Source organism: Paroedura picta, chromosome 6 (assembly GCF_049243985.1).
Source record: "Paroedura picta isolate Pp20150507F chromosome 6, Ppicta_v3.0, whole genome shotgun sequence".
In the NCBI taxonomy this organism is placed as follows: domain Eukaryota; kingdom Metazoa; phylum Chordata; class Lepidosauria; order Squamata; family Gekkonidae; genus Paroedura; species Paroedura picta.
This window is the reverse complement of record NC_135374.1, coordinates 72,291,101-72,318,613: the sequence shown is the minus strand read 5'-3', so window position 1 is coordinate 72,318,613 and position 27,513 is coordinate 72,291,101. Positions and strand designations below refer to the sequence as shown.

Below are 27,513 nucleotides of genomic sequence, written 5' to 3'. Positions count from 1 at the left end.
TCCCCCCAGAATTGTGAATATATTTAATATTTCCCAAGGATGATTGGGAAACTGCAATGTTGGTTTCTATGGGTTTCCCTGCTGCTCTTGCCACATACACATTAGACTTGTCAGTTTCAAGAGGTTATTCCCCCCACCTCTGCCCATGTTTATTCCCATTTTTTCTTACCATTTGTGTTCCCTTCCCATTTTCTTGCAAAGAGTTTGCAGAATACCAACACCCTTACTTGGATTTGTGACTGTGATTTGAGATCAGTCCTTTTAAGCTTGCAATGCCACAGTGGCACTGGGTTATGCTGGGTACTAGTATATTGCACTGGGTCTGCTACACTTCCCCTTTCCCTTGCATTGTGATTATGTGCTTCACATCAGTCCTGTTGAGCTGGCATTGCCACAATGGCACTAGGGGTTCCTGGAAACTTTACAATGCAGTGATTCTGCTGTACTTGCAATCAACCCCCCTCCACCCCCCTTTGGACTGTGATTTTCTGCTTGATATTCAGTACTGTAGAATGAAATTGCTGTAATGGTACTGGATTCTGCTGGACACTTTGTGATTGCACTGGTTCTGCTGGGCTTGCAAAAATGTCTCCCCCCCACCTTCAGTTTTTACTGCGGAAATACTCTGATCTGACCTTAATCCTGTTGGGTTTGTACTGCCACAGTAGCACTTGTTCTTCTGGGCTTACAGAAATTTCCCCTTCAGTTTCTACTACGTAGATTATCTGGGGTTTTGATTCTTTACTGCTGGGCTTTTATTGCCCTTACTGTTGTTGTTATTTTTTCCTCCATTGGAAACAATGGAAGATTAGGGCATCTTCACTGCAAGCCTGTAGAACTGGTCCACTTAGTATGCTGCAAATTTGGTGTCTTTACCTAAAAAATAAAAAAAAACTACCTCCATATGCCCAGATATCCTTGGATAAATTCTGAAAAATGGAATTCCCCAAATAAGCCTAAATCTGAATACCATATCAATATTGGAATTTGACAATATTGGAAATATTAATATTTTCATCCAATATACCCAATCTGAAAAATACCATTTCTGTGTGTGTGCACAGCTGTACTCCCACATGTATGAACAAAGGCCAAGACTGAGAACTAATAGCTCCCCTGGTGAATTTGTGGCCGAAGCAAAATTTGAATGGATGATTTTGCTGGCTCATGAGACAAATTTGTAAACATTATATTATTCCAGCTATAGCTTCATTGCTTTTAAGCACATTTAACATTGTCCTGCATTCTGATTTTGATGTTAATTACCTGGTAATACAAAAACAAAGAAGGAAAACCAGTAATAGGTAATAATTGAACGGGGACATGTATTTCTACAAACTTTTAATTGGTTTACATATTATTTGCTGAAGGTGCTAATAAATTAACTAAGTTTAAACATATATTTCTACCAAGCAAGCAATTCAGAATGGCCAGAATCTATCATTCAGCCAAGCTACTTTTAATTCAATATATGTTCACAAAGGTGGACTCTGAAAGCCAGGGAACCATCTATAGCAGCAGTTGGAGTTAAATGGGGGCTGCAGCTGGAATAAGAAATTAGTGATTCCATGGTGAAGAATTTATCATACAGAATTTACTGTCACAATGTACTGATAGCCCAGAAAGCTCAGAAAGCTTTAGAAGATTAGGCAAATCCATGCAGAAAAGTGTATAGGTACAGCAAAATGTATTTTGATTAAATGAAATGTCAGTGTTCAGAAGCAGTGTACTTTTGAATACCACTGCCAATACTACTGGCCAGAAATAATTAGCAAGGGAGTATTTGGCCTCTTTGTCTTGAATGTAGGCCTTGAAGGGCATCTGTTAGACCATTTCTGTACAAGGAATTTTCCTCTGCTTGGCTTCTCATTGTTTGCAGTTTTTAATTCTGCTTCCTCGGCATCGGCAGCAACCTGGAGTTCTCCAGTGGGTGGCACAAATTTTCTTCCTTTTTGCCGTGTGATGAGGGAAATTGCATATACCTGCTTCCCAATTTCTTGTCGCACTGAAAATTGGGGTGCAAACCGTGACAAGCCTGTCTGGAAGGAGAAACATGTGACAGTCTCTGCCCACCCTCACACTCACCCTCCCCTCTCCATTTCCAGATCTAATTTTTTTAAAAAAGGCTACAAGACCGCAAAGCAATGTGCCCTCAGTTCAAATAAAATGTTCTTTTCAGTGTGCAAACTAATATTGGGATTGGGCAGCAACCCAATCCAAAATGCATACCTGCTTGTGTTTTCTGGCGGTGGGGTATGAATGGGGAAAGCGAGGGGGGCATGTGATGAAGCAGCCCTTAACTTAGCATCCACACTCTGTGTTTTAAATCTTTATTGTGAACACACAACTATCAGGGTCCAATTACTATGGCTAGCCTATCATAAATCCACCCGAACATAAAGATAAACCATTATACAAAGAACCCTGAAAAGAGATCTAAAGAAATGCTTTATTGTTGTGGCATGATTCTGTAGCAATGCAAAAGTGTATTTCTTAAAAAAAAAATAGTTTTGGGAATCGGGGGGGGGGGGGAGTTTGAGTCCCCAAAACCACTGTTGTGAAGGGATTGGTAACTTGAGTTGGTTGACAGCCCAAGGAGCTAGGGGAAAACTTTGGGTTGCCCACACTTCCTGCTTCTCTGCTGCTTCATAGGGATGCAAAAAGCTGCAACAAGATGGTAGGATAATGTGGGAGGGACCTCCTGTCAGGAAACATGCAAATGTGCTGTTTCTTGTTGTGTGTTTGCAAGCAGGAGATGGTGCGCCTTTTATGGCACTATGCAGAAATGATATTAGACTGTTTTGGAAAACTGGATGATTATTAGTGTATGGCCTTCATCATTGTTACATGCTGATGCTTAGCTGCCCTGAGTCTTGTGAGAGGACAGTGTTCAGACACTCCCAAGAGAATTTTACTCTCACTTGTGTTTGTTAGCAGCTTTTATCTTCAAAACTTGGCTTTTTACTTCCCACCACTAGATACTTTGTAGAATATGTTCTGGATTATTCTAGTATTTAAGATAGCTTAATGAATACCTTCATGTGTAGCCAGCATTTAGGATATAAGATGCCTAGTTTTAGTTATGCCTGTGTGCATGTATGTACTTGAGGCCCTGCTGATAGAAGCTTAACCCACATTTTCTATAAATTTGATGGTTTATTAAAAATCTCCTTGTAAGCAAATCTGAATCTTACCTATTGTTTCCTTGGGATTTCTTTGAATTGTGAATCACTAAACAGACCTCTGTGTTCTTCTTGCGACCATACATTGAACCTTAAAACAGATTTTAAGATATTCAGAGGAAGTATGGGGGAATATAAGGCCCTAACAATCTTGTGGTTATATAAAGAAAAGAATGCATAACTTGCCCAAGATTACCAAAATAGTTTCCATGAGATAGTATGGATTTTAAGAACTCTCACAAATCCTAGTCTAAAATTGTAACAACTGTAGCAACATTTGGATTTGTGCTGAGACTTTTGAACAGTAGCAAGTGGCTAGTACTGGGTGAATCATGCTAGTTATGTGGCAGTTGTCTGATGCTTACTGCCAGGCCTTGCCCCAGTGAATTCTTCCTCAAAGGCCCAAAGAAGTCCTTCTGCTGTCTTTTATTAACAGAAATCAAGGCTCAAAGGCTGATAATTCTGGTTTGGGTGCCTAGCAATCACCAAAGTGTCCACTGAAATGGTATCCATTTTTAAAGGTATAGACACTGCTTATATTATTCTATTATTATCATTTCAACATAGAATAATAGAATCATAGAGTTGGAAGGTTCCTCATGGTCATCTAGTCCAACCCCCTGCACTATGCAAGGACACTCACATCCCTATAGCTCATCTACTGTAACCTGCCACCCCTTTGCCTTCACAGAATAAGCCTCACCATCAGATGGCTATCTAGCCTCTGTTTAAAAATTTCCACTACCTCCCACTACCTCCTGAGGAAGCCTTTTTTCACTGAGAAACTGCTTGAACTATCAAGACGTCTTCCGGATGTTTAGATGGAATTTCATCCCATTCGTTCTGGTCTGTCCCTCTGGGGCAAGAAAGAACAATTCTGCTCCGTCCTCCATATGGCTCCCTTTTATCAGATCCCTTCTCAGTCGTATCCTCTCTAGGCTAAACAGACCAAGCTCCCCCAACCTTTCTTCATATGTCTTGGTCTCCAAACCCCTCACCAACTTTGTTGCCCTCCTCTAGACACGTTCCAGTTTGTCAACATCCCTCTTCAATTGGGATGCCCAAAACTGAACACAGTACTCCAAGTGAGGACAAACCAGAGCAGAGTAAAGCGGTACCATCACCTCCCGTGATCTGGACATGATACTCCATTTGATACAGCCCAAAATCCCATTTACCTTTTTAGCCACTGAGTCACATTGCTGACTCATGTTCAATGTATGGTCTATTAAGACTCCTAGATCCTTTTCGCACATGCTACTGCCAAGAAAAGTCTTCCCCATCTTATATTGGTGTATTTGGTTTTTCCTATCTAAATGCAGAACTTTACATTTGTCCCTATTGAACTTCATTTTATTCAGCTTAGCCCACTTCTCGAGCCTATCAAGATCATCCTGTCTTCTGTTGCTGTCTTCAGTTGTGTTTGCTACCCCTTCCAGTTTAGTATCATCTGCAAATTTAATAAGTATCCCCTCTAATCCCTCATTCAAATCATTTATATATATGTTGAACAACGCAGGCCCCAGGACAGATCCTTGGGGTACTCCACTTGTCACACTTTTCCAAGAAGATGCTGAACCATTAACAAGTACCCACTGGGTACAATTTGTCAACCAGTTATTGATCCATCTGAACATAAGAAGAAGAAGAAGAAGAAGAAGAAGAAGAAGAAGAAGAAGAAGAAGAAGAAGAAGAAGAAGAAGAAGAAGAAGAAGAAGAAGAAGAAGAAGAAGAAGAAGAAGAAGAAGAAGAAGAAGAAGAAGAAGAAGAAGAAGAAGAAGAAGAAGAACAGTTGGTTCTTATATGCCGCTTTTCCCTACCCGAAGGAGGCTCAAAGCGGCTTACAGTCGCCTTCCCATTCCTCTCCCCACAACAGACACCCTGTGGGGTAGGTGAGGCTGAGAGAGCACTGATATCACTGCCTGGTCAGAACAGTTTTATCAGTGCTGTGGCGAGCCCAAGGTCACCCAGCTGGTTGTATGTGGGGGAGCACAGAATCGAACCTGGCATGCCAGATTAGAAGTCCGCACTCCTAACCACTACACCAAACTGGCTCTCAGTTCAAAACATTTCAGATTTTTCTACAAAGCTGTATTTTTTTTAGGACTTCAGAAAGATCTGTCTTGTATGTTCATGGATCTACTCTCTGGATCCAATTATCCATAGATTAAGCCCTGCTGCCTGCTCTGCACCATCGTGGAACCCTATGCAGGCCCCAGACTGTGCTACCAGGCCTGCTAAGGCTCCTCATAATTGATGCCACAACTACTATTAAGCCCGTTTAAATCCCAGGCTATTAGGCCTGCTGAGGCTTCCACCCCATTGCTGACAAAGATATGCAGACAATGTTTTTGTTGCGGGGGAGGATTTAACTTCCAATGTATTATTTCATAAGATTTTTTTTCCTGCAAACGTGGGGGTCTCCTGGGTTTGCAGAACTGTTTTTAGTCAGAGTGGGCCCAATCCATGAATTTAAGTATCCAGTTCACTATTAGAAGTCTGATTGAACACATATGTGGCATTGGCAGATTTGAGCCAATCACATCATTAATTACAATAGTTTGCATATAGTTAGTTAATGTGGATAAATTGAATCCTGAATTGTATCTAATATTCTGCCTTTAATAAAAAAATCTTTCTTATTCTTAAGAAGGCCTGAGACAGAGAACAAAAGAAGGATAAAGCTAAATAAAACAAAAGAACCTCATCAGTTTTGGTACTCAGAAGCTACTTCCAGATAATTATATCTAATTTTTAAACATGAATATAAGAGGCAGCACAATATGCTAGATTAAAAATAACAAAATAACGGTTAAAAACTTTAAACAAAAACATTTATTCTTTGGAATCATTGCATTTTCCAGAATGAGCCTTCTGGTTTTGCCAAGGCTTCCATGACAGATGTGGACTATGATTTTACATTGCTGCTGATTCAAATGAGACCCCCCCCCTCCAGTGAATTGTGATACAATGCATTTTTAGTTTTACACTCATTTAATAAAATGACATTTTTAAAGTTTCAAATTTTAATTTGACTAAGAATGTTGATATACATCATACTCTTGCTTTGCAATTCAGATTTTGGAATTGTGACCCTTCGGATTTAGAACTCAAAATAAAAGGAAGGGTATATTTTGAATTCCGTTAATAGTCAACTGGACAACATAGCACAGTGGAGTGTGTAGGCACAATCCTGGAGTTGCAGTTGGCAGGATAGAAAAGGTAGCAGGAGGAGGCTGAAGGCAGCAATTCTGGCTTTGTGAATAAGAATTGTGGTATGCTGAACCTTCTTACTCAAAGGGTAACCTTCAGGAAGCCCAGCAGTGAGAGACTGGAAAAACAGATTTTCCACAGACCTTATCACCCACTATCCCTTGTAGATACTGGGATGATCTTCAGGATAGGTGAGAACTCAGCTTACTAGTAGTGATAGGTGTGGTCATACATAGTCCCTCACCCAAGAGAATGCCTACTTGCTGGCCACAGTAGTTGATGGGGAGAACAGTATTCCCAGCACCACATGACCATACCTCCCCAAACAGACTTCTTGGTTCACTAAGCCAAGGACTGCATTTCCTTTGGCTTATTCAGCATGCACATGGATTCCTCCATCACTGCTGGATCTTTCCTCTCTGATACATATCTGCAGGCTAGGCCCCTGTCACACCTGTCAATACAGTTTACCCCACCTTAATCCTATACCTATTAGATCACCAAATTAAACATAACACTTCCCCATTAATCTATGTTTAGTTGATAGATGAATCTACAAATTTCAAATCTTATTCATAGATATTAAGTGGTATGTACACTAAGGGATAGAGTGGGAGTCAGCTGCAGGATGAAGGGCTTCAAACAGGTCTAATGAAGGGGAGGAAGGCTGCTCAGTCTGGCCCCAAGCTCAAAGACAACCTTAAAAAGCTGTTTATTAATTTTTTAAAAAATATCAAATTACTAGCTTCAAAGCCCGTTCGTAAGAATGGGCTTTGAAAGGCACCCCCCCTCGGCCACTTTTCTGCGGGCCGCAGAGTACACCTGGCAGCTCTGTGAGGTTGCTGGGTGTGCTGTGCGTGCCATGGTGAAGCCATCCCTGGCCCCCTCCCCCCAACAACGTGCAACTTATCCAGGCACCTGGCTTCCTGAATGGAGGCCTGCCATGGCGGGCGCTCCAGGGGCAGGCCCAATCCAGACACACCCAGCATCCAGATTGGCCCACTGACCAGGACACCACCCGGACAGGGGTGGTGTCCGGGCCTGGATAGGGCCACCTCCATGGCCCTTTTTCTTTTATATATAAGGCTTATGGTTAAGATGTCTTATGCTTTTCTGGTTGCCTTATTATCTTTTTGAGGGAAGGATTAGCTTGTCTTGTGTCTCTATTTTGCAAAGGAAAATAAGACTTTCTTACCGCCAGTTGGAAGGAAGTCCTGAAATTCCTGCTCCACTTGTGTAAACTAAACTATTAATTCCGTATGATGAGAGCAAGATTTTGGTGGGCAGGGCAACTGATGTGCAAAAACCATACCCTTCAGAGGAGGAGCTGACTTTTTCATCTGTTTCTGTTAACTCTGGTTATTGTATGGGTGTGCAAGGCTTTCATCTCTGCCTTGCCCCTTGGCACCTCAAATATGAATGCGCACAGTGATGCCCCCAGCTTATACAACATGGAAACACACCCTTTGAAAGCATCATAAACAGCAGATAGCAAAAGAAGACATATCACCACTTTCCCTCATAGATATTGAAGTGCTGCAGTGTGCTTCTCCCTCTTACCCAAAGGGAACTTTAGGGAAGCCTAGCAATGGGAATCAGGCATTAAGGAAAAACAGATTTTCCATCAACCTTATCACCACCATGCCTTGTAAATATTGGAGTGGTCTTTAGGATAGGTCAGAACTCAGCTTACTAGCAGTAAGCAGTGAAGTTCTGGTTCAGATGTCACAGCTACACTTCATCACACTCCATTGCTGATGGTCCAGTGGTCAAAGCAGCCACAAGTGTTGGCAGCAATGTTCAGGTGAAGAACATGTCCTGCTTCCTATTGGTTCAATGCTTACAACAACTACTAATATTACCACCACTATGACCACTACTAGCACAGCTCAAATGGAGCCATAGCCCCATGCTGAGAAGTAGAGGCCAAGAAATATTTGGCTTTTGCTTTTCATGCCAAAGTCTCATGCCTTTGGATAGGTCAGGGGTTTTCAAGGTACCACAAAATAGGAATGGGAAATCCAGACTCGGCTGTGCTGGTAAATGGCCCAAACCTAAAGTGTTTACTTCAGAAGGGGGGAATCGCTTACCTCATCTCATACTTTTTGCCTTTAACACCAACCAAAACATTTACTAGACAAGCAGGGATCTTGGGCTGTTTCAGGAACAACAGCTGTCCACATTGACTGAACTGTTTTCACCAAGCTTCTAGTAAATGCCAAAGAAGTGTGCACAATAGTGAAAATAACTTGATTTATGTGATTCGCTACAGAATTGTATAGCATAATATCTACATAAATTATTAATAAAGTTTCCCATTTTCTTTCACAACAAAACAGCCAAAGCATCACATGATAAAATCCAAATTACATTTCAAACAGCTGCTGGGTTGCTGGTTGTGTGAATAGATTATTCTACAACCACTACAAAAGGAGAAACATACTCATCTGAATAGTTCCCACACAGACGAGAAGGTCCTGTTGTAGCTTTTCTGTCAGGTTCAATATAATTCATCAAGAGGTTCTATGAAAGAGTAGTTTGTAAACCCAATTCCCAGCTACTGAGAGGCTCATGGTGCATTTATTAACAGCAATATAGCTGCCAGGTCTCCCAGTCTAAGCAGTTCTAAAAGCAATTTTCACTATTGCTATCAGCAACTCCACATGGCCACATTAATAGCTCTGTGCAGAAGATATTTGCATATTATACAAAATTTGGCTTTTGTGTGTGTATATGGCTGATATTTAGTGAAACTTGGAAACAATACTTTTGTTGCTGAAGTTTGTGATATACATTTATGACTTCAGTTTCCTTTAAGTAGAGGCACAATACCTCTTTTCCTGAACAGCTTTTTAAAGTGAAATATTATTATATAATGTATAAAACATGAGTCATCTATCTTTTTGATAAGAGAGAAGCAAATTTCCCATCATATCAGTTGGGGTGGTGGTGGGAGAAGTGCCTCAGCTGGTTCCTGTTCCTCTTGCCAAAGCAGCTGCTTGGTTCAAGGGCCAAGGAAGGGAGGAAATTCTCTTCATGTGACATCTCTACTCTCAGAGCCCTGCTCTGTCACTTTGTCAGGGTTCAGTGACTTGCCTGGAGAGCTGTGAAATGGGAAGTGATGAGAAGGATAAGAATGGCAGCTCTAAGTCTAACCCCATGTTAAGGTTACATTTGTGTTTTCTCTAAAGAGTATTCACACACCAGAAATTTAATGTTGCCAAAAGATAAAATGGGGTTTCTCTTGCTGTCTCTTCCAATACATACACACACTATCAAAACACTTGTCTTTTGTAATCATCAGGGCACACGTAGAGGGAAGAGCGAGCACAAAAGACTGTTTAGATTCCACTCTCACCCATAGGTCAGTTGTCAACAGAAGTTAGATGGTCTCATATCTGCTTGAAGTGTTAGGTTTATGATTCTCATTTAAGTGAATGGCAACCAGTCCCACAACTTATGTTCACACCTATAAACTTAGAATACATCAATCTCTCACATCCATTCAGACATAGAAGTTGAACTGCTGCTCTAGATGAAGACTTTACATTCCTAGAATGTTTTGGACTGTTTCATAGGGTATGGTTGCAGAGCACATGATAGAGCAGCCTTCCTGAGTCTAACCAAGTGTAAGGAAGGTGACTGTCTCTGAGAGAGACCACCAGAATGTTCTGGGTATGGTGCTGTGAATCCCATGATGAGCAAATTAAGAGATATGAATATAATAAATATCACAGAAACTTTATGCAACAGCTACACTAGGGAAAGACTTTCCTTGACCTATAAGCTTCTCTGATAGGGCATTATTTCATAAACACAGAAGCTTCAAGAACTACAACTTGTATTTATTTCTGCTAATTTTTGACTTTGTGCATTTTTTGGCAAGTGAACATAATAAAAGTCCCACTGGATTAGACCAATGGTCCATCTCATCCAGCATTCTGTCTCAAACAGTGGCCAACCAGTTCCTCTGGATCAGTGGTCCAATTAAGTATCCAGTTAACTCTCGGCAGCAGGCTGCGGCTCCTTCTCCCCGCCCCCCCCCACAATGAGATTAATGAGCTTGTATTTTATTCTTGCTATGTGAGGGCGAGGGGAGAGGGACACTGGCAGAGCAAATGTGCCTGTTGTGCATGCGCAGACCTGCCGTGCATGAGCAGACCTGCCGCGCATGAGCAGACCTGCTGTGCATGCACAGACCTGCCGTGCATGCGCATTTGCACCCGATGGGGCAAACACACATGCACGGCAGGTCCGTGCATACACGCTTGCGCGGGGCCCTGGGTCGCCTTCTTCCCCCCATCCCTTGGCAACGGGCCACAACCTGAAAAAGGCTGCGGACCACTGCTCTGGATGACCAAAAACAGGACATAGAGGCTGAGGCCTTCCTGTAATACAGTTGTCTGGCTCTGAGATTCAGAGGCTTAGTGTCTCTGGATGCGGAAGTTCCCCTCAATCATCATGGCTAGTAGCCACCAATAGACATATTGGTCTATTGAATCTATCTATCCCCTTTTAAGGTTGCTTTATTCCTGTGGCCAGCTCTGGCAGCAAATTCCACATTTTAATCAGTCTCTGTGTAAAGCACTATTTCTTTTTGTTTGTTATGAATATGCTGCCCATCGTTTAATTGAATGCCCTCCATTTGGGCATAGTATTTGGGAGGAGAAAAATTTCTCTGTGTCAACTTCCTCCCTCCCATGCATGATTATATGGAATTTTTTCATGTCATCCCCCCCTCCCGTCATCTCTTTTCTAAACTGAAAAGTCCCAGACTCTTCAGCCTTTCCTCATAGGGAATGTGCTCCATTCACCTAATCATCTTTGTTACCCTCCTCTGCACTTTTTCCAGCTCTACAAAGTCCTTTTTGAGATAGGGTGACCCAAACTGTACACAGTATTCCAAATGAGGTTCCACCATAGATCTATATGGAGCATTATAATATTGGCCATTTTATTCTCAATCCCTTTTTTTATAATCCCTGACATACTGTTTTACTGTCTTTTTCATTGCTGCAGCACACTAGTTGACACTTCTATTGAGTTATATACTATGGCCCCAAGATCTTTAAATTGAGATTTTTTTTTACCCAGTATGCACCACTTTACACATACTAACAGTGGACTTCATTTGCCACATTGTTGCCCAGTCACCCAGTCTGCATACTTGGCCACTACACTACTCACCCCTAGTTCCAGGTCATTGATGAATGAATTAAATAGTACCATCCCCAATACTGATCCTCGTGGAACCCTCTGTTTACTTCTCTCCATTTCGAGAACTATCCATTGATAGTTCCTACTCTTTTATCCAGTTTTGAATCCATAAATGAACCCATCTTCTTAAGTTCACCTGGGAGTCCTTGGTGATGTACTTTGTCAAAAGCCTTTTGAAAGTCCAGGTATACACTGCTTACCGGGTCACTACTATCTACATGCTTGTTACTTTCTCAAAGAACTCAAAAAAGTTGGTGAGGTAGGCCTTCCCTTTGCGGAAGTTTTCCCTTTCTTTTTGCCTAACAATAATATATCTACTAATTTGCCTGGGACAGATGTTAGGCTGAGTTGCCTGTAGTTTTCAGTCTTCTGGTACAGCAACTGAATTTAGTTAGGTTACGCATATGGGTTAGTAGATCAACTATGTCACATCTCATTTATTTATTTATTTATTTATTTATTTATTTATTTATTTATTTATTTATTTATTTATTTATTTATTTATATACTGCCCTCCCCCAAGGCTCTGAGTTCCTTGAGGATTTTCAGGAGTATGCTACTAGAACCTGGAGACTTATTGTGTTTTAATTTCCCCAGTGGGTCTAGAATTTCATCTTTGGTCACATCAATTTGGTTCAGTTCTTCAGACTCCCTTCCTGAAAATAGGGTCTGTGATATGGGTACATGCTCCATACTTTCTACAATTAACACAGAAGCAAAAATGCCATTTAACTCCTCTGACATCTCCCCATATCCTTTAGCAGTCCCTTTATTCCTTTGTCAACCAAAGGCCCTACTGCTTTCTCTGGTTGGTTCCTCATTCCATATATATATTTATTGCTTTTCTTGATGCTTTTAGCAACCCACTTCTCAAAAACAATTTTGCATGCCTAATTTTTTTAGGTCTCTCTTCATTCTCAAACTCTGACCTCTCACAAAACAACCTCAGTCAATGATTCCCAGTAACTAGCAGTTTGCAAAGGACAAAAGTGTGTTTTATTTAAACATCTAATTTGAACACATTTTACTATGGTAGGCACCCAAAGTTTATGCAAAGTCTAATACCAACTTCACTTACACAACATAATCACTTTGGTGGCCTATGATAAATTGTAGCAATGAGGAAAGTGGGGATTTTAAAAAAGAGGGCATGAATAATTCCTCATCCTGACCCCAAATCTCTCTATATATACATACAGGAAAGTTTCAGAAACCCTTTTTTGTCTGTTATGAGCTTTATTTTGTGCTTTTGTGATTGGCATGAATTCCAGCTTCACTTTTAGATATACTAAATAATGATTAATGGTGCTTTTGTATATCTGGAACTAGAATGTAGTTTTATTATAGCACAATGCTCTCTCTCCTCTTTGCTGCTCTCCACTAAAAAATATACTATGGTGAAATGTGTTTAAAATGATTCCTCTCTCAACCCCACAAATGTAAGAACGTTATTATTAAACATTATTCTGATGATGTACATTTAGTTCTGCAGCAAGATGTTTTTCGAATGGAAAGGTCTAAGGAAACCATAACATTGTGCTGTCAGTAAAAACTAGATGTCTATAGCCAGAATGTCAATGAGCAATTGGAAGTGTTATCACCATTTAAGGTGCCCATACAATAAAATATGCAGCAGTCCCTGGAAAACACACAGAAATAAAAGTAATAAACTGATGACATTGCTAGACTGGAGCTTCCCTCCATATTTTGCCTTTCTGATTTATGAAAGCGTGTACTGAAATCTGAATTACAATTTCTGGTTTTCCTTTTTTCCTGGACAGCACACAATACAATTTTTACTTCAATCTCCTTTTCTGAACTTTTACAGCAACACTGGTTATGAACACGAAGGCCCAAATGCTATTTTAATGGGTGATGTGGAAATATGTTTGCCTTGATTTTGTGCTTGTGGTCAGAATATGCAAACCCATAGTCTCTCTTCAAATGTTTACAATGATAACCTCTGTGGATTTCAGACGATGTATGGGACTTGTGTAGCTATTTATACCTGGACCAAGCTTGTATAAAATGCTACTATGTCACAAATCATCAGTCACTCGAGCACTAACATTTTATATCCACATTGTGCAGAGATAAATAACTTGTATATGGCACAGGAGAATCAGGTCCAAAATGCAAAGAAAAAGGAATTACTGAATATAGCATTTTTCCTGATATAAAGCAATTAGCCAAAACAAATGATTTTCCAGCTAAAGTATTTTGAAAGCTATAAAATACAGGCTCATTAATCTTCTATTGTTCCAGAGAGCACATATGCCTAGATCTCGACAGTGCACACTTACATTCTGTCATGTAGCCTCAAACTTGAACAGCCTCAACCAAAGAAAATATTAATATCCAAAGGAGCTAGGAAAAAATAATTAGGAATGGAGAACTGGTGGGAACAAAGGCACACAGGATAGAAAAAAGGCAATCTCAACTGAAATTCAGATGTCTGTTGTTAGAAATGGTGCCATTACAGGGTGGAAAATTATATATATATATATATATATTTTACACATAGTAGAGAGTTTTAGAAAGCAACAACAAATGGCTACCTTTTAAAAAATACCAGTAGTTTTGAAAGGCCTTTATACTTCTTTCCTCTCCCCTTTTTCTTCATACATGCTGAAATGATTCTCATTGATACATATAAGTCTGTCAAATATTCTTGTAACTTTTCCCCCCAAAGGAGATATTGAAGAATTGAGAAGAGGCATGGGAATTCTCTATGGCTGAACTGCAGCTCTATTAAGCATTTTAGAATTTCTGCAATGTCTCAAATCCTTTGTGTTCACAATCTAATTTAGTCATGCAAGCAACTGGGAAGAGAAATTTCATTTCCATGTCAATTTTCCAAGCTTTAACACCTTATTTCAATAGACAATACCTATTTAAATTTTGAGCTTGACTATTTGGACTGCAATTTCTTAGCTGAAGAATTGTTTTTGTACAAGTGGAGATCTGCAAGGAACTTGAGGGGAAGGAGTCCCATTCCTCTTGCCTTTCCTTCCTCTACATTTCCCAACCCCTTCTCTTTAATTCATGTTTTCAATCTTCCCATCCTTTCTCTGTTACATCCCCCTCTCTTTGTCTCCCCAACCCCTTCTCTGTCTCTCATTTTCCTACCTTCCTGTTTCCTCACACATCTGTTACCCTCCCTCTCTTTCTTTCACTTCACACTCCTGTCCCTCCCAATTGCAATATCCACCTGACAGTTCCCAGAAACTCTGTCCTCTACTCATGCCTTCCCCACCTACCCACCACCAGCACCAGAACCTTAACTGTCCTCCCCCAAATTTTCCATTGGGTGCTGATTGTGGAGACTGAGGTAGGTGAGTGGGCAAGGAAGCTGCTTCTCACACAGTCACCCCCTTATAGTACCATTGCTACACTCTCAGCAGTCAGTAGGAAACAACTTGACCTTACAGATAAAAATAGCATATGTAGTCATCAAAAATAGGCCCCAGGCTTCAAAACTGCAGACATATCAAGAAGAGCAGCAGCTATCACTAACAGTTCTATGAAAACAATACAGACAGCTTGCTGTAGGGAATACTTTCTGCTGAATTCCTTGCTGAGCAGAGGCAAGATGTTTCTAGGATGAAATTATGGCAGAAGGCATAGATAACTTCTCAAGAAATGACTGGTTATTGTTTAGTTAAAGTCCTAGAACAAGGACTATTCCATGTGTCAATGAGGTGCAAATATCCTGTTTTCTGAGTCCAGCAACTACAGCATCTCTTCTTTCGTTATAGAGAAATGCCACAGGAATGTTATGGATTCAGTCTATTCAGCTTCTATTTGGACATCAACCAAGAGAACTGATAGACATCCTGAAGAAGCCATGGTTCAGACAAGAGAAAATTGAGAGTTGAGATGAGATGTCATTATCTATCTCTGGGACCTTGCTGGGAATGAGCAGACAAAATGCAGAAAACCCAACAGAAAGAGATCTGGTATGCAGCCAAATCCAGAAGTAGAGTCTTCAAGCCAGAAGACCAAGTCCTTATGCTGAAGTCTTGGAGAAGGTGCAAGCTAGAAGTGGCTTGGGAAGGACTCTTCAGAACTATGAAAATAATTTCTAATATGAACTATTGAGTAACTATACATTCTCAAAGGGGGCAATATATGCTTTTCCATATAAATATGTTAAAGCCATACCACAATAGAGGAAACCTGGTCCTTATATCCAGAGGTGAGCAAAGGGATGAAATTACTTTAACATATTTGGGGAAGATAACCAAGAGATGCATTGTGAATGGTTATTCTGGCCCATCCCTAACCAAATACCAACAGCAACAAATTAGAGCCATCCTAATGGAATATCAGGCCATCTTTACTAATTTTCCAGGGAGAACCAAATTAGCCCTGTACAAAATTGACACAGGTGAAATTATTGTTTGTTGCTCTCCCACCATACAGGGTGACTGGTCCAAATGCCCTTGTAGTCTCCCTAGTCATCTTTAATCCCCAAACTGGAAAATACCAAAAAGTTTTGTGTATAGGTTGAATGAAGTTGAACTGCTCCCTTATGTGTACCCATGCTAAGGGTTGATGAATTGGTGGAAGCTGTTGGAGCTGTCCAATTTATTTCCACCATCAACTTCATCAAGGGATACTGGCAGGTAATTAACAGATCCCAAAGACCAACAAAAACAGTGTTTATGACTAGAGTGGGTCTCTTTGAGTTTACTGTCCTAGCATTTGGTTTTAGGAATGCCCCAGCCATGTTTTATAGGCTGATAAATAAAATGCTAATAGGGCTGAACGATTTTGCCCTTGCATGCATACATGATGTTGCTATATGCAGCAAAATCTCTGGAACAAACATTTTCAACATCTGGCCATAGTGTTCCAAAGAATTAAAGATGGTAAAAGCATCCAAATGTCAAATAGCCATATGATTGGAGAGCCAGTGTTATGCTCATGACTTCATGAAATCACTTGTCCTATTTACTTGCCACATAACATTTAAGTATTGGGGGCATGTTAAGTCAACGTTGAAAGGATGGAGAACATCCTTTCTCTATTACATCCTCTGCCCAAGTAAAAAGTTGGTAGAAAAAGAACACCTCTTTGTAATTGAAAGAGAATGTCTGGCTATTGTTTGGTTAGGAACCTAAAAGGTTGAGCAGGAGGAGAATAAGTATTAAATATTAAAATGCAAATATTTATTTCAATACATGTGCACATATAAAACTTAAAAACATCATCATCTGCCATGCACTATTGCAAAAATCCAAACCCTTTTGACTCATAGACAAATGATCAAATAACCAAATGCCTTTCAACCCCCCCCCCCTTGGGGGGTTCATCAGTGGTCTTTGAGTCCCCCAATTAGAATATTTATTCTTCAAAATGCCACCCTTGTAGAAGTCCTCTCTACTACTGGGGATACTTTTGTGAACAGCTAGAATATATATGTAAAACTTTCTCATATTCCAACCATTTAGATATATTGAATTCTTTTTACAGAGGTTTGCAAACATTAAACCACATATATAGATTCCATTTATATATTCTTAGTAAAAAAGTATTTGAGTAAAACTGAAATTATTTTTGGCAGTGTCTTAAAGCAGTACATTTCATTTAAACCCAAATAAATAAATCATTCACATGAGCTACAGTCATTATACAGGCTTCAAAGCTACCTTGGCAGAACTGACAGTAGGTTTTCAAAAAGGCATGGAAATACTTGAAAAATAAAATAATTATACTCAAATAATAAATATCTTTGATTACACAGATTTCTGGAGTTTCTTCATATGCTGCAATCTCTGAATTATTCATCAGGCAGGAATAGGTCCAATGGGAATGCTTACAATCTCACTTTTAATTATTTGTTAAACTAATAAACACTAATGGTTCTCAGTGTCCAGAGGTTAATTCCTCAGGTTTGTATTTAATATAGGATTTACATGGGAATGTGAACCATGGGGGGAAATCCAAGTAAGGGATGGAATTTAGGAATTTCAGAACCACAGAATCATAGAGTTAGAAGGAGCCATATAGGCCATGTAGTCCAACCCCCTATTCAGTGCAGGATCAGCCTAAAACAACAGCCTAAATATTAGCTAGAAATTAATATGCAAAAAGATAGATATTGATTTATTTTTAGGGAATGGTATGTTCCCTGTTGCCCTGGATTTTACTAAATATATGTGCTCAGTTTTCTATAGCAAAAATGAGTTTTCGTTTGGTGAAGTCAGCCTTGAATGCTGGGGTATGCTCAGGAGTGGCCTCCTGCCTGTTTCCTCTTTCTTCAGGAAGAAAGATCAGTGTGCATGTGCTTGCAGAAGCAAGTAAGCAGCCATTAAGCGTAGCTCTCTCTCCATCCACTGATGTGTGAGATGCAGTCTGCCTGCAGCCTACCCATAGAGGCTTGAAATGTTCTGCTACTTAAAATACACTTTACGTCAGTGGTCCCCAACCTTTATTAGGCTGGGGACCGGCAGGGCATCGGGCCGCGCCCGCGGGCCGCACCCGCGGATCGGGCCGCGCCCGCGGATCGGGCCGCGCCCGCGAGCCGCACCCGGCCGCGCCCGTGGGCCGCACCCGTGGATCGGGCCGCACCCGCGGGCCGCGCGGGCGCGGCCTGCACGGGCGCGGCCCGGCCCTGATTCCCTCTTCCCGCCCTCCCGCAGTAAGTAGCTTCCCGGGCCGCAAGCTTGCGGCCTGGGAAGTTTTTTACTGCGGGGGGGGCGGGGAGAGGGAACCGCGGCCTGGCGCCATGGCCTTTGCGGCCCGCCGCCGGGCCGCGGCCCGCAGGTTGGGGACCACTGCTTTACGTTATTGTACTCTGATTCAGTAAGAAGACTGAAGCAGGTGAATATGATATATTTCTATGAATAAACCACCCAGTAAAGATTATCTCTTTTAAACCTCAAAGCTTTTTCTAGATCTGTGCCCCATCCACAAAGGTAACTAATAACTGGCTATTTTTAAAACACTCTGTTATTCTACAGCTCTAATCTTCTGGAACGACTCAGGACTCAGCTAAGCCCAAAAGTCCCTACAGTGAGGTTCTCCTGAGACTCAGTGATCTTCAGGTCACCTATCAAATTTTTAAACTTGAAATGTCAAAGGTTAAACCTTGAACCTTCTTTATGCAAATCAGATGATATACTACTAGTCAAGAGCCTGTCATGTTTAATTACATGAACTTCTATTGTTAAAGCACTGGGGAACTTTATTGTTAAGCTCTGAAAAAAACTGTTATCATTGGAGAGCGGTTGTATGTACTATTGGCGTGTATTAGGGCAACAAAACAAAATTCTTGAGAAAATCCCAGATATATTTGGGAATTAACCAGATCTGAAAGCAGCAGAGAGGTAGAAGCACATTGCTCCTGCCTCTTAGCTGTTTATAAGTCTGTTTATAGGGACTGTAGAAGATAGTCAAAAGATTAGTTGTGTTGAGGAGAGCAGGCTGTTCCTGCTGATTTGGCTTGGGGAAAGTTAGGTCCCCTTGGAAGACATTCAAGGTTCTGCATCTTGCAAATGGGCTCAGCCCAACTAGCATGAAGCAACTTGAACCTCCCTGCAGGAGAAGCCACCCAAAGAAGCTCCGGTGCCACAGGAAGCAATCTGCTAGCTGTAACACATCACAGCAAGAGAAGCCATCCTAGGTCTGTGCAGAGTGGTGAGAGAACTCTCTGCAGCAAGCAGATTTTGGGAACCGCTTCTTCAGCAATTTGGTTTAAACTGCACTGTAGGGCCTATTATGCACGGCCGCTGAAACAGCGGCATGGAGAATGCAGAGGAGGAAGAAGCGAAGCAAACCTCTTATGCACGGGATGGAATGCAACGGTGACAAAACCCAGAGTATCCGATTATGCATGCGGCTACTCCAGAGCCGCTTCTGGTTGCGCCCTGGTCCAGGGAAGCTCCAGTTTCTTCTGCATCTCACTAACGCTGCTTTTTCGGTGGCATACATTGACCCTGTGCCCGGTTGCCGCCTGCAGCATGCATAATTGGTGATTTTAGCCACCGCCATTCCACCCTGAATGCGGATCTTCCACTCCGTGCATAATGGGCCTAGGAGAAGCCATCCCAGCCAGGTCTGCTTGCAGTGGGGAGAGGCCACCCTGTGATATGAAAATCCTGGGTCCAGATTCTTCTGCAGTGCAGTTTAAATAAAACTGCAGGAGCCCCTGGATTGGGCTGCCTTTTTAAGCAAGTGTTTTTCTTCTCAGGTCCTAGGATGCACACCTGCAATGTGGCCTTCCTGGAGTCTGACTACATGGCAAAAAGTTCTTGTCTGCCCCTTGAGTCTTGAAGCCCCACTTCCAAACATCAAGGAACATGTCTCATCCAGGAGTCATCAACCCCCAGGTATGGACTGAAAATCTCCTGGAATTGGAGGTCATCTGCAGACTATAGAGATCAGCTCCCTAGGGAAAAATGGCTATTTTGGAGGGGGGACTCTGCCATGACAAATCATCTCCAGGCTCCTGGAAACAAAAGGATTTTCTTGGGAGGGGACGACGACTCTGTGACACTGTGCCCCAGAGATGCAGCAGGATTTGGTGGAATTGCAGGTCATTTCCAAGCAACAAAGGTCAGTCCCCCTGGAGAAAAGGGCTACTTAGGAGGGTCAATTCTGTGGCTTTGGATCCCATGGAGGATCCACACCATTCCCTCTTTATTCTGGCACTCACGACCCTGTATCCTTTTTTCCCATCAACCAATTGATCTTTTATCTGATGCCTATCTGCATATATATGGCCACTAGCACATATACCTGTACTGTGACCTTCCTGGGTTCTGGGCCCTCATTCCATGTTCGATCTTGAAATCCAGTGTGGTGAACTGGTTAAGAGTAGCAGAGCTGGGTTTGATTCCTGACTCCTCCACCATATGTAGCCAGCTGGATTGGCAACTTCTAAGTGTGGGCCTGGAAACCTTCAGGAGGACAAAATAGAGAGAAAGAGACAGAGAAGAAGAGAAGGGAAGGAATACATCACTTCTCTTGGAGAAAAGCTACAGACATATCAAGCAGAGCAACAGCTATCAGAGTTCTAAGAAAACAATACAGACAGCTTGCTGTAGGGAATACTTTCTGCTGAATTCCTTGCTGAGCAGAGGCAAGATGTTTCTTATGGCAGAAGGCATAGACAGCTTCTCAAGAAATGACTGGTTATTGTTTACTTAAAGTTCTAGAACAAGGACTATCCCATGTGTCAACGAGATGCACAGAGAATGAAATTGGCATCTTTGTTTGCAACTTTTCTTTTACATAAGTTTCCTGCTATATTGCTTTAAGGGCCTATTGGAAAAGAACTGTTACTATAAGTCTTCAGGCTTCCTAGCTGCTATTCAGAAAACTGTTGTAGAAATAATTGTTAGTAAATTTAATTATTTATATTCAATTGGTAATAAAATGAGACAGCTCTCAAGGAAAAAAAACAATCTGCAAACCTTATATTAAAACGGTCTGTTCAGGAGAATTGTTGTTATCAAGCTTTGTATGCTAAGTCTCTTGAGTAAACGTCATTGAAGATCTCATCTGACTGACAGTCAGGTCATACTGGCATCTGAAAGAAGTTCAGCATGCACATAATGGGATCTAATAACTCACCTTTCAAAATATGTTTATTAAATTCTAAAATGGTTTGTATTAAACCAAACAATGTGTGGCTTAATTACTTCAAAGCTTGTTGATTTGTTACGAGACAATGAGTTTTTAATATAATATTCAGCAGCCGACTCTAAGGGCTCAGCTGGTATTGTGCAGCAGTTTTGATCTAGCAATGAAGTCATGAAGTCAGATGATATAAATCATGCCCTACAGAATCTAGATTTTATACTATGAACAGGTAGCACACTAACTTTCATGAGAAAAAGCCTAGTGAAGACTAATATATAATTCTTATACCCACTGAATTTAAATTGACTTTTGAGGGTGATTTCTTGTGATTTTATTCTCTTCCTTCCCTATCTGAGACCCCCTTTCTGCATCTGATGTAAATAAACAGCTGTTTCAGCCTGGAATTTACACTTCTCAAATTAGAACAAAAGCTCTAATATTGTTTCAGACTGTGCCACACTAATTAGGCCTAGCAGCAAAAGAAAGAATGTTATATCCCTTATCCATCATTATGCTACTTCCTCTATAAAATACAACACAAGACTGCATTATTTTTCCAGAGGATTTTTTTAAAGGAAGAAGCAATAAAGCTCAGAGAGGCATGACCTTTCTTTTCTGCTCTACTGGAGAATGTCAGGAGATATGGTAATGTTGCATGTTCATTTGGCAGCAAAATTCACAAAATGTGATACTGAAATATGCTCTGCAGTGCATAATTGTGTGTGCATGATTTCCTGCTTTAGTTGAAGCTTTCTACTGGTATTTCTGGCTGCAGGTTATTATAGAACAAGTTATCTGAGTAGGGATGGGCATGAATCAGCTCATGAACTAAACTTCATCACTAATTTTGGCTAATTCGTAGTTTGTAAAGCAATGTTTGCAACCTGAAGAGCTGCCATAAACTTCCATGAATTTAAAGGCAGTTCATGGTCACGAAGAACAAAAAGCAGGGGTTTAAATGGCTCTGTCAATTAACCCCTGCTTTCTGCTCCCCACTTCTCAGCTATTTTGTTTTAATGGCTCAGATCCCTGTTATCTGCTGTGTGCAAAAATTAGTGGGGAGTAGAAAGCAGTGTCATGAAATGAAGAAATGTTGGTTTGATATGTGAACTGTTTGGTTTGTGATTGGTTTGTGAATGCCCAAGGGAGGGGAGAGAGCATCAAAGGCTAAGGACACTCATTTTGACAACCCATCAAACACAATCACTGTCAAAGTTTGGGAATTAATACCAACACAACTTTTATGGGTTACAGCTGTACAAAGCTTTGATACAGCATGGAGCAATTGAATCCTGGAATTGACTGACCTGTTAGCCATTTATTGTACGCTGGCCCATCCCAACCTGCCTGCTGTGGTGGGGAAGAACTATGGGATAGCAAGATATTGGATTCCACAAGGACAACTTGTCTTCTGGCAGGTGGGACTCCCCTTCAAGGGAATTCAATTGAATGCCCAAGTAAGTTATTTGTTTTGGGGACCCTTGGTTTTATTATAACCCAGTGGGACTCCCAGCTACCCCACCAGGGCCTATAATGCCACCATATGCTCTGCTCAAGCAGTGCTACCTGTTGGACTGACAAAAAGAAAATCTAAATAATGGGTGATATGTGGGGCATTATCTATAGCTTTTGCTGCCCATTTTAAGAAGATGGTAAATGCTCCAATGGCTACACAAGCTACTGCACAACCCATGGGCATGGTCTTTCAATGTAGCACAAACGTTGGAAGTTAAAGACAAACAGGAAAAAATGCCTATAATTTTTGTTTTGGGAGCAGGTGAAAGTTTCTCTGTATCTCACATTTGGTCATTAGTGACTTTCACCACCCTTATCTGATGTCTGGAGGTGTATTTATTTGAGCATAATTCAGCAGGAATTGCATAGTTAGATGACAGGTCTAGCTGAGAGTGCTGTGGGCTAATTATGTCTCCCATATTTGAGAACACACATTCATGATGACCAGTACTTCAAGGGGATTACAATTGGGGGAGGCTCGGGGAGCTATACAAGGTATTCCATGACGATGACATTGGTGGACTCTTCCTCAATAGCTGCCACAGGCTGACTGATCCCAGCCATCTTCAATGAGACTACCAAGGACCTATATTGTCTCTCCCTAACTCTTGTGGTGCAGAGTGGTAAGCAGCAGACATGCTGTCTGAAGCTATGTCCATGAGGATGGGAGTTCGATCCCATCAGCTGGCTCAAGGTTGACTCAGCCTTCCATCCTTTCGAGGTTGGTAAAATGAGTACCCAGCTTGCTGCTGGAGGGTAAAATGGTTATTATATTATTATTATTATTATTATTATTATTATTATTATTATTATTATACTTTTATACCACCGTTCCCTTAGGCTCATGGCGGTTTGCATGATAAAAATTACAATAAAACCCATAGTTAAAACCATTAAAACCAATTCACACTATTAATGTTAGGCAACAGGCGAGCACTAACTAACCCAACTAACCCCCCTAAACCGCCCCACGTTAGCCGAGGGACATCAGGTTGCTAATATGGGAGTGAGGCAATCAGATCATTCAGATGAATCCAGGGAGCCCAGATCTAATGTCGGGACCGCCCGCCCTGGCCTCATCCATATGCCTGGCGGAAGAGCTCCATCTTGCAGGCCCTGCGGAAAGCTGTTAACTCCGGTGGGGAAGGCACTGGCAAGGCCACGCTGTACTGAGTTTGCCATGAAAACACTGGAGGGCATCACCCCAAGGGTCAGACATGACTCAGTGCTTGCACAGGGGATACCTTTACCTTTAACGCTGGAGCAACCTCGTTCAACAGATGATGGCTCGGAAGAGGAATGTTATGCCTCCACCAAGCCATTATCTTCCCCCCCCACTTGATGCCAAGCTCCCCAACATCTAGCCTGGAGTCACGCAAGGTTTGCACCACCCCACAAAGTTCATCCCTCCAGGCAGAAAGTTCAAAATTGAAAAAACAATGCTTCCTTTTATCTGTGGGTCACAGGTGCAAGCAAGTCTAAACTCCTTCCCATACATAGGTTGCAGATAGATCTCAACACAACTTTGCAACCTAGGCACCAAGGATGGCATCTGTCTCAAGAGATCTGTTGAAGGACTCAGTGTGATGGCCAGTGCCCTATCCAGACCATGGATGAATGCAATTACCCATCCTATACTAGCTGTATGAGGGCTGAGGACATCAGTGGTGTCCTAGAAAGACTTAAGGACACGGACCATCTCGGTGAGAGTCAGCCACTGAGCTTATGCTCAGCTCTTCTTCATCATGCATTATGGGATTCAAGAATATCACATTTTGCACAACAGCTTTCTGTTTCACCAGATACCATATCATCAAATATATGGAATTCCATTGGGTGAGCATGTCCTGGAGCTTGTGCTCTGGACTGCCCATCTTTGCTGGCCTGACACACAGCCTCCATGCAGAGTGGGTGCTGTGGGAGAAGTGCATGGCGAGCTGACGACAAGTCTCCAAAAGTGATTGCATCTCCAAAATGGCATCTTCCCATGTGGCATCTTCCCACACTCCCCTGACCAAGAGCTTCCTTGACTATAAGATACAAAGTTTGAGCCCTGTAAACAATGCTTCCCATCCTGACAATCTGAACAGCAGACACCATGTTTGCATCCGCATCTGTGATGACATAGCCCTGATACACCTCTCCACTGCTCAGCCACTCATTCAAGCTGTCCTCAATAATTGCAGTGATGTTTCTCAAGGTGTATGCATCATCCATCCACTGAGCATGCAAAAGGAACAACCTATATCCTGGAAGAAGGATATCTCCCCCATCACAGGGACCTGACTGGGAATTGGTGGCAATGTGAGCTGAGAACTCTTTGGGCTGCCATCAGTGGGTGGTGAGGGAAAAGTAGCCATGCTGCTGGCAGCTCCACAAGTCAGCTGTGAAATTCACGGCACACCCTTTATCTTTGGATAGCTCAGCCTTTACCTGATATACCATGGATTGACACATGGAGGGGACTACCTAGCAACCTGCAGTCCTATGGTATGGGATAGAATATCAAAATGCAAGGTGATTCAGCAGTCTGCAAAATCCTCTGTTTGCCACCAAAGAAAGGGGTTGACCATCCACAGGCACCATCTCCCCAATGAGCCTAGTTATGGCGGCCTGTTCCCTATCTCTGGACCTCTTGCCAGGCGTGAACACACTCCCCATAGAGAAAATCTCTGTCATCACTGCCTGCCTGGAAGTCCCACCCATACATCCCATTGTGACCAAACTTCCCTGTTGGGAGGAAGTACCCACCATTTGGGCAGTCCCTAATAAGGCCCAGCCATCTCAATGACTGAACAGTACAACAGCTCCACACATTGTCCATGAGGAGAGGAGGGGAGGTCAGTTTTTTGCTTCCAGGGGGGATTGATCTCTGCCACACAGGGAGAAAAGTGGAGTGGATTTGCTGCAGGTGTCAGCAGAGAGTGAAAGAGGAAAGGTAGTTCGAGTCTGTCCTTCGGTGCATGTTGATCTTGCAAATCCTGGACTCCATAACACAGGGGTCATTTAGAATAATTTGGATCCCAAAGAGCTAGCTGAAACCTGGGACTCAGTCTGGGACTGCAAGCCAGTCTAAGAGGCCCATCCTCAAGGGTGTGTTTGAGGCAGATGCAGAAGTGGTGGCTTTTTACACAGAGGGGCTAGACATTCTGCAGTCCCCATCCCCCAAGCTCTGCAGAGTCAGGTTCCTCCTCCAGTGTTTTTCTTTTTGGTGGGGGGACAAAAGTGGGGTGCATATTACAAGTCACAAGAGGTTTAAAAGGAAAACCCTTAAAGAATTCCATGTTGGAAATAAATTGTTTTCCCCTACTCCCAGACAGAATACTTCAAAGACAGAAAATAAAATATATCTTCCTGCAGCCAGTGGAAAAGTCTAGCCAGTGCCACAGGCACAGCAAGGCTCCAATTAAAAGCCAATCAGGCTCCAAATTGGGGAGGAGGGGCTTTGAATGCCAACCAGAAATGAGCAGCCAAAGACCCACCATATGGCTGAAGTTGCTCCTTCTCTCTATAACCACTCTATCCCACCAAATTCTCTCCCTCCAAATAGCAGTGCTCTTCTCTCTCTGCCTCCCAGTCCCACCAAGTTCAAAAGAACACAATGCTCTCTCATGTGCCATCAGGGCCTATATATACCAAGACATTCCCTTTGAAACCAAGGGGAACACTACTCTTGGCTAAAAAGGATGCCAATTAAGCTAAACTGGTAATCATTGGAGTAGCCATGGAAACCAAAAGACAACCCTCTCAAGTCCCATCTATGCCAGAAGATAGACATTTGCATGCTTCATGCTCGGGTCCCCCTCCCCCCCGAAACCCCCACAAATGCACATAAAGGGGAAAGATCTGTATGTAGACTTGTTTGGTCATCGGGGGCATGGTCATACAAGCCCAGTTCATGATCCACAAACTACCCAATTTCATGGGTTGATGGAGACCTGTGTGTTGGCTTGTGACCATCTCTACTTAGGCACTGCACAGCTGCAAAGCAGTGTGATAAGTATTCAAGGTGGATTGTGGTGAGCTGAAAAGATATGACAGGCTCATGAGGACATTTATAAATAGTCATAGCTGTATGGCCTAGTACATTTGTTTGCCAAATCTGTTAATCCTACATGCACCTCCACCGATGTCTGAAACTCATCCAGTACTATGAACTGACACAATAGAAAGCCATGTATACTGTTGATCAATTTCACAAGAAGGAGTGTGCTCTAAGGAGCAGGAAATCTCCAAATGAGCCAATCAGGATATAGGGGGAATGTATTTGAAGTTACTAATACAAATCTCCGGTGCTCCCTTGTAGGATGTTCTTCATATTCTGTCCAATCATACATACTGCAGCTCTTGCATATTCCAATCATTATCATGTAATTTAACAACAGCTGCCAGAAATTTTGCAGCACACAAAGTGGTTTGTTTATGTTTATATCTGATGACTAGCCAAGATGCTTTAGCTTCGGAAGGGATATAGTCCTTATGAACTAATGGAGAGATCAATTTAGCTATTTGATCTCAAAAATTGGGGAAGAGATGCAGTGCAAAAATATAGACCAGAGGAAAAAAGGAGATTGAAGGTGAAAGTACTGTAGGACTTCAGAGGAATAGTAGAGACAGAAGTGCAGGAAGAACTGCCAGTTGGAGAAAGCAAGAAAATTGAAGTAATCAATTGACTTTTGTTGGGCAAAAGGAAAAAAGAGAAGGTGGCTGGCAATATGCAGACTTCTACATAGAGATTGGAAAGTGAAGGTTAAGAAATTAGGTGTGCCTAATAATCTTTGTGATGGGAGAACAT

The 27,513-nt window shown here is 41.9% G+C and overlaps 1 long non-coding RNA gene across 2 annotated transcripts in view; it reads right to left on the bottom strand.

Moving 5' to 3' along the window:
• Positions 1–1,335: 1,335 nt before the first annotated feature.
• The window catches only part of LOC143840707 (uncharacterized), a 39,787-nt gene continuing 13,609 nt past the window's right edge, over positions 1,336–27,513 (bottom strand). Inside the window, exons 2-4 of one of the 2 annotated variants that reach the window (XR_013232335.1) lie at positions 20,358–20,518; positions 3,195–3,273; positions 1,336–2,039 (exon numbers count right to left, since the gene is read on the bottom strand). This is a non-coding gene — a long non-coding RNA (uncharacterized LOC143840707). The remainder of the gene's footprint in view (positions 2,040–3,194; positions 3,274–20,357; positions 20,519–27,513) is intronic. The other variant, XR_013232336.1, reaches the window with a different exon arrangement.